Source organism: Caretta caretta, chromosome 2 (assembly GCF_965140235.1).
Source record: "Caretta caretta isolate rCarCar2 chromosome 2, rCarCar1.hap1, whole genome shotgun sequence".
NCBI lineage: Eukaryota > Metazoa > Chordata > Testudines > Cheloniidae > Caretta > Caretta caretta.
Genome location: NC_134207.1, coordinates 119,226,390 through 119,238,026, shown reverse-complemented (window position 1 = coordinate 119,238,026; position 11,637 = coordinate 119,226,390).

The following is an 11,637-nucleotide window of genomic DNA, read 5'->3' as shown; positions in this document are numbered from 1 at the left end:
AATAGTATTACTACTGTACTAATAGCTTACTTTTATATAGTACTTGTCATCTTAAAGTGATTTAGGTTATAGCTACACTGCAATGTAAAACCAGGATTCAAACTCAGGGTCAAGCCTATCCCCGTCTACACCCAAATCGCACTAACCGAGGGCTTGGACCCAGGATCCCAGGACCATCCGGCAGTGGAGGGTCTGAGCCTGAGTCAAGCTGGAGCAAGGGTTCAAGCCCTATTGCTTTGCAGTGTAGACGCAGTCTCACTGGACTCCTGCTCTGGGAGTCCACTAAAAGTATCCTTAAATCCCGTTGACTGACTTTCTTTGACCTCTGGACTGTCAAGTTTGGTGAACAGTCAAGTTGTCCCATGCTGCACCATGAAAAAAAGACTAGAGCGGTCATATTTTGGGAGGGTGCTAAGTAATCTGGGATATGAGTAGTTGGACTCAGGCCCGCATAATGCAGTGCAGTCCCTGGAGCCCCAGCTTGGGACCCAGAGTTCAGCCATTCCTAACCTGGGGTTACAAATAAGTATAAACATTCAATCCCTAGGTTAGCACACCCAGGATCTGCCAACTCAAGTTCTACTAACTCTGGGGTTACATGGTAAACCCCTTGACAGACTTCAAGTGAAATACAAACTAAACAGAAAGAATTTCATTCACTACTGAACCTGGCCACTCATACACCCGGGAAGGAGATTCTTATGGTAAACACGCTGTTGAGTGTTTATATATAGCAAAAGCAAGAGCTGAAGGAAGAGAAGATTGATAAAGAGAAGTGGTAAATAATGAAGAGGACAGGTGACTAATTCAGAGTGATCCAGATCACTTGGTAAACTTAGGCACCTAACAATCCTTGTAGATTCTACCCTTTATACCACACAGCATGTAGCTGGAACAGCTAAGCATAATACAGAGTGTCTCTATGGGAGCTGAGAAGCATAAGATCAGAAACCCAAGATTCCTTATTCTGGCCAAGCATGAAAGCTGCTGTCAAATATAAGGCATCTATAGTGTGTAATCTGCAGTAATTACAGAGAGAAAATTTCAGAATAACCCCTGAAGTCACATGTGATTCTTCAAGGTTATCACAGATCTATTTTAATAAAACATGAAAAATTACTTTTTATTAGTGAAATTTTACTTCTTTAAAATACAGTTTAACAGGTTTAACCTCAACTGCTTCTTAGCTTCTAAATTATTGATGGCACTACACAGTTACATGATTTTATGTGCATTTCCATAATACTACAGAAAATGATGCCGTTAAAATCTTAGCAAAATTGTTTCTGTATGCACAAAATCAAATCTTAACCATTTACTATTTCATATTTTTTCTTATATACTTCTGATTGACCCTCAATGAGGGCTAACCATGTGTGATGTCTGAAATGTAAAGTTCAGCCAATTTTGAGTTATGTAGGTGCAAAGAAGTCCTAGTTTTTAAAGTGATGAAGTATATTTATTTCCTGTTCAGGTGTCTCTAAAATGGTTGAAAGAATTTTCTCCAAACTTTGAAAAAATATTCGTGTTTGGAGTGAGGCCAAGCATGGAAAGTATCTAGACCAAAAAAAATATTTTTTGTTAAGGTGTGAGCTAGAAAAAATGGAATTATAATGAAAATGGTTGTGCACCTTTAAATATGGTATTCACTCTGACAAACGTTTAATTAGATAGATAAAACTGTTCCACAAAAGCATGCATTATTCATAAGAGTTAATGTCACCTGATTACCCTCCTTGAGAATGTATGATGTCACCTCCACGAATGATGATAATTTCAGATCTGCAACAAAGTTGCTGGAGCAGGTTTTTGAAGTTGCTGTATTACAGTGTTTTGGCAACTGTTTGAAATCAAGCTGCTGTGATGGCTGTTTGATTAAGCAAATCTACTGTGGTAACTGTCTGAAGCCAAGCTGTTTCTGCAGCTGTTTGAGTCATAGTTGCTCCTGAAGTGTTTGGAAGAAAGAGGGCATTAGTGAAGAATAAAGGGAAAAGTGAGAACATGAGGGAGGCAGAGAGTGGAAGAGAAGGGGGAGGTATTTTTAAAAAATATTCAAAGTATGTACACTATGAAAAACAAAGTTTATTTTTCTCAAGCAGCTTTGAAAAACAAAACTATAATGCCATCTTGGGGTTTTGGTGATATCAGCAGTTACAAGCATATAATATAAACATTGCTAATGATTTGTATGTGTATTATATGCATAAAAACTACATAAAAAGGACATTACATCTGCAAAGTAAAGGACTCGAAAGTTAGAAAATGTCCAAACTAAGGTTTCCTCTGCTGCTTTAATTTGACCCCCATGTTTGTATGTATTATGATACTGTCTTTAATTAAATGATTGCATGTATTTTTTCTACAGTACCCCTGCCTTATTCAGTGCACAGAATGGACAGTGCTCACTTAGCGGAGCAGCTATTCAATATTTTGGTTTCTCCTTGTTCTTCAATGTGTGGTCCCAGGCCTTATTTACTGCACACTATTCAAACCTTATTCTGAAGACAGGATTATTAAATTCCTCAATGGCTTTTCTATGATATGCATCACAACAGTATCTGAGTGCTCAATGTGGATGGAATCTTCAGGAAATTTAGCTGCTAAAATCCAAATTTCAACTGAAATCTAAGTACAAACTGAGATTTTTCCAACTTTTATAATTTGGCCAAATTTAGATTTTCATTGGGACAGCAAAAGGCACATCCCTGACACAAAGGCCATACCCTTGCCAAATTTCATATAACTGCTCTAAAGTGTGAGGGCATTAGAGCTTTTCAAAGAAAAAGTCACCAGAACTCTTTAATATAGGCAAAACAACTTATTTTTCCCTTACCTTATTTTCGGCAATGGCAGAACCATTTTGGCTGACATTTCAAAAAAAATTAAATAAAATAAATTCAGCCCTAGGCAGTCACCCAGAATGGAAAATTTCAGTCCAACTGCTTAAAATTTTATAAAGTTTTATAAGCAACTGAAAATAGGGTCTTATAATGGGAACTGTCTAGCAACCTTACTAATAGATGATGCTTCTAGTCCTGCTTATATTTCCCCCAATAAATCCCTAGCAAAAATGACCTTCAAAGTCATCTTATGACTATGATGTCATCACTGTGCTATGCTTTATACAGTAGCTGTGATGGAATAGTGCAAGAGTTACTGTGAAGGCTTTGTTTTACTTAAAATCAGGTTATTTTATTTGTGATATAACAGCAGTGTGTGATTTCAATATTGCCAATGCTAGGCATTCAAAAATCACGTCAGTCCTCTCAAAAATCAGAAGATTGGCTTAAAACTCCTGAGAATTTTTTTAAATATATATATATTGGGGTTATTTTCATTTGCCTTCTGGATTTTGAGCTTTAAAGATGTGCTTGGGTCACATTTTCAAGTTTTTTCTGCAACTATAATGGCTAGAAACTTCCTTTAAAAGAAGCTGATTTTGACATAATCACTTGACTCCAGGAGCTGAGGATTTAAGAAAAATACTACTTTTCATGCGAGTTGGCAACACTGTACATAAGAAAGAGGAAGTGATTTCAAAAGTTTGTGAAAGAATGATGATTTCCTGTAATTTTAGGCCAAGATTTTAACAAGTGACTATTAATATTGGGAGCCCAAGTTGACCTGCCTCTATGGGTATATCTACACTGCAGCTGAGAGTAAGCCTCCCAGCCCAGGTAGACAGACATATACTAGAGGGGGTTGAACTAGTGTGCTAAAAATAGCTGCGTGGATGTTGCCGGTCTAATAGAGACTCAAGCTAGCAACCCAAGATCAAGCCCACCTGACTTCCTAGGCTTGAGCTGGGGTGGCTAGATCGAGTCTCTGCCAGAGCCACAGTGTCCACAAAGCTATTTTTAGTGCACTAGCTCAAGCCCCGCTATTGAGAGTCTGTCTACCAGGGCTTGGAGGCTTGCTCCTAGCTGTATTGTAGACATACCCAAAGGGACTTGATTCAGAGGACCAACCCTAGAAAATCAGGCTGCTTTAAGGTGAATCAACTTGGGCACTCAAAATCATTAGTCATTTTTAAAAAGCTTGGCCTAAAATTACAGGAAATCCTGATTTTTTCACAAATTGTAGAAATCACTTCCTCTTTCTGATTTAACATGTCCACCAATACACTCACATATAAGTGTAAATAATACATTAAAATCTATATAACAACTTTAATGCTATGTAACCATAACATTGTACTTTACAGTTATGTAAATATTTCTTTGGCAGATACACTGCTAGGTACTGAGCCTCCCATGGTGTTCACTCCAGAGACAGGCCCCATTTCAGCAGTCCATGCATATTTACCAGAGCGCTTAAGCAGGTGCATAAATGCTTTGTTGAATAGAGTTGGATTGAAACACAAGCTTAAATGTTCTGAACTGGTACCCAACACAGTACTTTGTGTGGGGAATACCATCTATGTAGGGGGAAATATAATGGACCCAAGCAACTTTGTGCTGCCTCAGTGCCACATGGCTGCCCAAAACCCAGCCAGCCAGCGACTCATTCCATCCGCATGGGGGGAGTGTTATATATGAAAGAGGAAATTATGTCTAAAGTTTGTGAAAGAGCCTTAACTCAGAAAATCCAGTTGCAATGTTTCTTGGGGCACCCAGAGTTGTGAGTCACCTGGGCGCCACCTGCTTCCCACGTAAGGAAGTCTTGCCTGTGCCAGCTGGGTGTTAGCCACTCAAACACTCAACCAGCCTGTCAGCCTCTCAGACACTCTCCTCTGGGCTACACCATCCCTGCGGTTGAGAATAGGTACCCCTGAGTCCCTTCAAAGTGTCCCACTGTGGTATCCAGCTCCTGATCACTGGATACACACAGAAATCTCAGATCCTCTGTTCCCAAAGGAACAGTGTGCCACAATATTACCTTAGTGCACCGCTCCCGTATCACACACAGCGCTTGAGTTCAGTTACAGTAAAATGATGGAAATTTATTTTAGAATAGAAACAAGTGTGAGTGATGGAAACAAATGTTTACATAGAAACCAATATCATAAAATGCAAACCAGGGCCGTAAAACATTAATGTTATTAATCCAATAGAATAGGTTCTTGCCCCAAAGTGTAGTCTTTTGTCAAGTTTGCTGGCCTCCAAGAGACAGGACCCAGTCTTTCATGAAGCACCCCACTCATTCAAGGTGCCTCTTCAGTTCATGGATCCAGAGTGTCTTTCTCCATCCTGTGAGATACTGAATCAGTCTTTTGTCTTTATTGCTGTCATAGTATTCCCTTTCACGAGTGGTTCTGATGTTTGTAGTTTATCTTTGATGGTTTTCCATTGACTTTTCTAGGTTGGTTCAATGATGGACAACTGAGCAATACATTACATAATTAGCTATCTAAGGAGCGGTGATAACTCCCTCTTGTTTGAATGGACTATCACCAAGACATATGATCCCCTCGTGACTCACCTTCACTCCAAGGCCATAAGGGCCTAATGTAATATAGCTACATTGGATGGATGGATGAGTGTTCAACTAGTGCTGACTTGAATTCTGGATTTATTTGTTTTTATGGCTTCTGTAGTGGGATAGTCACCCCGCTCCTGCCCGGAAGGGCTTAAAGCAGCCCCAGGGGAAGGCTGTGGCAGAGAGAAGCTAGGCTGATTGGGAAAGCAGCCACAGCTGTAGCCAGAGCAATCAGGGCCCAGCTGGCCCTTATAAGAGGGCTAGAGCCAAAGACAGAGATACTCTCTCTAGCTTCCTTGAGAGAGAAGGACCTGGCTGCCTGGGAGCTGAGAAGGGTACCTAAGGTGCAGCAGTGCTAGGGAAAGGCAGAGGGAGCTGTGGAGCTCCAGCCTGGTAAAATCCCAGGCTGCAGGCCTAGTTAAGGGCCCACAAAGGGTACTGGGGCTGCAAAGGGGCAGCCCCTAGATAGGCAGAGGCAGCTGGTCCAACCCCCCTTGCCAATGATGAGTCATTTACAAACTGAAGTCTACTCCAAGGAGCAGGGGCTAGATGGTGACTGGCAGTAGCCACTGAGGTAAGCTGGAGATAAAAGGTTGGGGGTTCCCCTGGGTGGGGTGACCCTGATTGTGGGTTGTTTCTGGGGGGGCAGAACCCAAATGTACAGCGGGCACTGGGATCTGGGAGGGACACAGGGGCTAGCGGTGGGCAAGACACTGGCCTGCAAAGGGTGCTCTCAGCTGAAAGAGCTGATTTCCTAGCCTAGTGGTTCTTAAAGCTGGTCCGCCACTTGTTCAGGGAAAGCCCCGGTGCACCGGACCAGTTTGTTTACCTGCCACATCCGCAGGTTCAGCCGATCGCGGTTCCCAGTGGCTGTGGTCCCCCACTCCAGGCCAATGGGGGCTGCAGGAAGCAGCGCAGGTCAAGGGATCTGCTGGCAGCCCTTCCCGCAGCCCCCATTGGCCTGGAGTGGCAAACCGCACGGCCAGTGGGAGCCGTGATTGGCCAAACCTGCAGAGGCGGCACACAAACAAACTGGTCCAGCCCACCAGGGGCTTTCTCTGAACCAGCGGTGGACTGGCTTTGAGAACCACTGCCCTAGATGACCAACAGGAGGCGCCATGCCGGTGAGTCGTTGCCCTGCGACAGCTTCTCCCATGGGAAACAAGCCCAATCCAGGATTTGCAAATGCAGTTGCCTGTCTTTAAAGTATAATTGTTGTTGTGTGGAGGATTTGAGGTATTGGCCTTACAACATGCTCTTTTCTCCTTCAGAGACCTCACAGACCACTCCTCAAAAGTGGACACAGCCTCATGGCACAGACCAGAATCAAATGTAACAACTTCGCAAGTTTTAAAGTCTATCTTGCATGTTTTGAGGTTGGCCTTCAAGGTGTCTTTATATCTGAGGATGGGTTGACCCACAGAATAGGTTCCCATGCTCAGTTGGCTGTAGAGCACTGCTTTCCATATACAGGATACCTCCATGCGGACCACATGTCTGACTTGCCCATGGACAGCTGCTTGATGGCCTTAGCCATCTTGCCTAAAGAAGGGGCCACAGACAGTTCCTCCAAGACTACACAATGCAGGAGTGAGTTGATGGCTTCATCGGACATAGTCTCCTAAACTGTCAACCCACTATTAGAGCACTCTGCCCAGCGAGAGAGAATATCACCTTTGTCTGTGAGCAGCCAGTTACCATCTGCTGTGAGGACAGGGGCTGTACCACTGGATTTTGGGACCTACACAGCACAGAGACCTTCACAGAAAGCCTTCCTATCATGCTTGTCAGCTGCTTCCACCAGTGGTGGTTCTTTAGCCTTAATTGCATATGTAGTTTGTTTCTCCTGATGGTACCTGGCCTCCTTTGCTTATTTCTTGTCCTAGATGTAGGACTGGCATATGATATGCATGGTCTTTGGTAGCTGGTCTATCTCAGGGTCATTCTCATTGAACCATTCTTGGTGTTTCCACCTTACAAAGCCAAGAACCTTGGATGCCATATTATATATGACATCTCTGAACTTTGGCCAGGTTGTCCCAATGTCTGTGGAGCTGATGCAGTCTCCAGTGATGATTCCTACTTTGCTTGTTTGAGATAATTTATGGCAGAAACATTAATCTTCTTTGGTGGCTTGAGGCATCTTCTGGGGTGCTTTGGTGAGAAGTATGGCAACATGGTATTTCTTAAAACCCATTGATCTGATCAGCATTTGGCACCTCTCAAAGAGCAAGTGCTGTAGACAACTTCAATGTCTTTAGACTGTGCAATTACATAGTCCAGCATATGCCACTGTTTTAATATGGGATGCAACCATGTTTTACATTTGTTGGAAGACTCTATTGAGGGTAACTGAATTTGGCACAATTGGAGAGAAGTAGCTGGCCATTGGAGGTTGACCTTCCAAAGCCATGATGTCCTACCATGCTGCTCCACCTGTCAAAGTCAGCTCCCATATGAGCATTAAAGTCTCCAAGGACTATGAGTTTGTCCTCGTGTGGTACCCCTCTGATGGCCCCGCTGAGATCTTTGTAAAATGCCTCTCATCTGTATGAATCATTGTCAGCACATAAGTACTGATAATGATGGCATACTGGTCTCTGGACAAGTTTTATGTAGAGCACCATAAGTTGGTCACTGACTGACTTCCTTGGGGAGCGAGTCAAGTTTGTGGGCAATGTCAGACCATATGGCAAATTCTACCTCTGATTATCTCGCCTTATCCTTGGCCTTGCCAATCCAGTAGTAGCTCTAGACTGCTCCTAGCCCCTCAAGGTGGGACTCATCAGTGAGTCTGATTTCACTGAATGAAGTCGTCTATTTATACCTCTTCAGTGTTGTCAGTAAGGACTGTTCTTCACACTGGTCACTGTCAAAAAGAGTTCTGGCATTCCATGACCCAAAAGTCAGGCTCTGAATCTTTGTTTTATTTTGACTGAGTTGGAGGAACATCCAGCAGCCATAGCCTGACAGCTATGGAAAGGGCAGGCTGTGTTTAGGGTCTAGTTATATTATTTCTTAAATATCATCCATACACCTCTCACAGTACTTGGGTATTGATAAGGTACAAGCTTTCAGCAGTGATCTCACAGGCTACCCTTCATGGATAAATGCCATGAAAATGGTGTATTAGGTGTTGTCAGTTTGTTAGGTCTGACACAGGTTGCCCGTAAAGAACGGTGAACCATGTGCTAATTGGCACCAAGGGGATTCTGTGGGACACCTGTATTTTCAGTTTCTGAAGTAATCTGGGAATGAATATCTGCAACCTTATCATGTTAACACCTGTGTGTGTGGAATTTCCCTTGGTGGTTTAGAATGTAAGTAAAGAATGGACACAACTGAAGGAATGAAGCTGATGACATTTTTATTAAGTAAACACTGTCAACTGTAAATGTTTACATCTTTATTCATGAATACAAATATTTACATGCCAAACCTCCTTTTCTGCCAGCCAACAAGGAGTTTAAGCTCTTGTTGGCATCATTGCACAGAGAAAAGAGAACAGGGGGAATTTCCTCTAAGAAACCTCTTAATTCTAGTCCACCAGTTTCTATAGACACAATATCCTCAAAAGTCATCCTTATTTGTGGCAGAAGTGGGGTTTAACCATAGATTCCACCATACATAAGTTGGACAATGCTTTAGAGAAATGAAGCTGTAAATTAAGTGCAATGTTAATTGCATCTTGTTAATGAGAATATACGCACTCATGGGAAATGTGAAAGACTGCAAAAGCAATCTGTCCTAGTGATGCTGCCTCATTCTGAGATGATTGTACCTACTGCTGACATAGACCTGAGTGTTCTGTCACATGCTTTGGCAACACTGTAATAGCTTCTGTCTATCTTAGGTACTTATAAGCTCCCCATTACCATAGAATTTGAGCACCTAACAATCTCTTGTGTAGTTTTCTTCATAACATGCTGTAAAATGGGGATTATCCCCATTTTACAGGTTTTGAATTGAGGCAAAGAGACTAAGGGCCAGATTTTTTTAAATACATTTGGGGGCCTAACTTCAAATAGATTTAAAAATCGGTCCCTAAATAACTTGCCTGTTTCTCTGTGGATGTCTCTGAGCATGGGTGCCCAGCAGGGTGGTGACTAGATCCTTTCAGCAGGAGAGAGGCAGCAACAAGGAATGATGCCTTCTATGACGAGGGGAGGGAGCTTCATTGAATGATATGAAGGGTAGGAATTGATGAGTGGGTCCACCGCAGGGGCTCGGGTGTGGTAGGTCCTTGCTTTGATACATGGCCCCATGTCCTGTAAAACAGGGCTTTGGTTAAATGCATTCTGTGTTGGCTTCATGGTGATAAAATGTTTTCCACATCTATAGTAAAATGCTTTCATCAACAAATGCATTGGTGTAAATAAAATTATGGGGGGAAATTAAAAAATACTTAAATATTAAATACGAACATTATAGTGTGTACATAGACACGTGAGAAGTCTGAATTTACTAAGTTCTAAATAGTAACCAAAAGGGACCTTTGAAGAGAAATCTCAGAAGTTGGTCATTTTTAATTCTTCTTACTTTTAACCTATTAGTGAATTTATTTAAAATGGTCAGACTAGATCTAGGCTCCTTTACTAAGCAGTAGGAAGGAAACATTTTTTTAGAGAACACAAACAGTGGAATAATTTGAATTATATTTTCCAGTGCAAATGTAATGGTCAACTACATATGACTGAATTTCTTGCAGAGACACTTTAGTTAAAAGGTAGGTCTCATCTTTTGACATGAATATGGTCATCTACAACGATGGCGCCAGGGCTGAGAACACAATGCCCCTGACATACATACAAACATGTTTCCCCAATCCTGAAATTTTTAAAGTGTATTTCTAGAAGTACAGCAGTCTAAACAGTATATTTTAGCTGCTAATGAAATAATTATCCTGAGTAATGTACACACAACCTCAGTATTAAATGGACTGCTTGCCTGTGTTGGGACTAATGTCATTGAATCACACACACACCTATTTTCCTGGCAATAGTGTACCTATGGCTTTTTTAATGATCGCAAAGATCTTTCATAGTCATTTTATTTCAGTTTCTAAAAGCTTTTTCCATTAATAGTTGCTCAACTTGTACATTAAGAATCCTAACTACAATTAAAATTGACATCTGATAAAAACAAGATCAGAACAGCCTTGAATAATAACCATAGTACTAACCTGTGGACCTCAGTAACAAATGGTAGAGGCACTGCCTTAATCAGAAGTGTTATAATACTTGCCAGTTCTCCCAAAAACTTCCCCCCACATTCTCTCCTATTTATACTGAGCTTCAGCCATCCAGCCCTTATCACCCCATTTTTTTTTGTCAGACACCAAATGGTCAGTGTGATCAGTTTAAATATGATAGAGCTACATATCATGCATGTACTAAAGACAACTCACTTAGTGTCTCCTTACTAATAACCTTCCTAGCAGTTTCATATATACCTTGAACAAACTGGGGGACAGACAGACCCCCAAAATCTTCCTCCAATAGTCCATAATTATTCATTGGGTTTTCTCCAATATAAAAAATCATTTAAGGAACTAAAGAACAATCCAGTTGTACTCATGCATCAAACTAATTCAGTGTAAATGAGACTATATTTAAGGGAACAACTAAGAAACAAGGTAGAGTTATTGAGGTCTATCTACCTTATACAAAAAGCATGGAATGACTGACCAAAAGGGGAGGTAGTGAGGCGCAGGACAGATTGGGTGAAAGCCACCCTTTGTAAGAGGAGGTGTCTCTAACTTGGCTCATTTCACAGATTGTGAAATGAGAGAGAGTTCCCAACCTTGAAAGAAATCTGGTACCAGAATTCCCTTTAGTTGTCTTTCCCCTACCTTTTATGACAGGGTCACTCTTTTGTGGCAGTGTAGGTAAAAGGATATAAATGTAGTTTCCAGGGATTTCTCTCCACTTTGGGACAGAAATACAAAACTGCACAGCATCAGACAGTAGGCTCTATACAGAATAATTCCAAAGCAAAGTTTATGGGTGTCTTGACATGTTTGTTTTTTTTCTTATAGTTGTAACTTATGAAGGAACAAGCCCACTTCACAGACCTTTGATTTAAAGAAATAATGTGTGTGTTGGTCTAAATCTACCCTACCCTTTCCCTGTATTGAATGCATCTGGATTTTATATAATCTGACTGTACAAAGTGTTACTTTCTTCTTGCTAGGTAGGAAAGAAGGCAATAAACATAAAG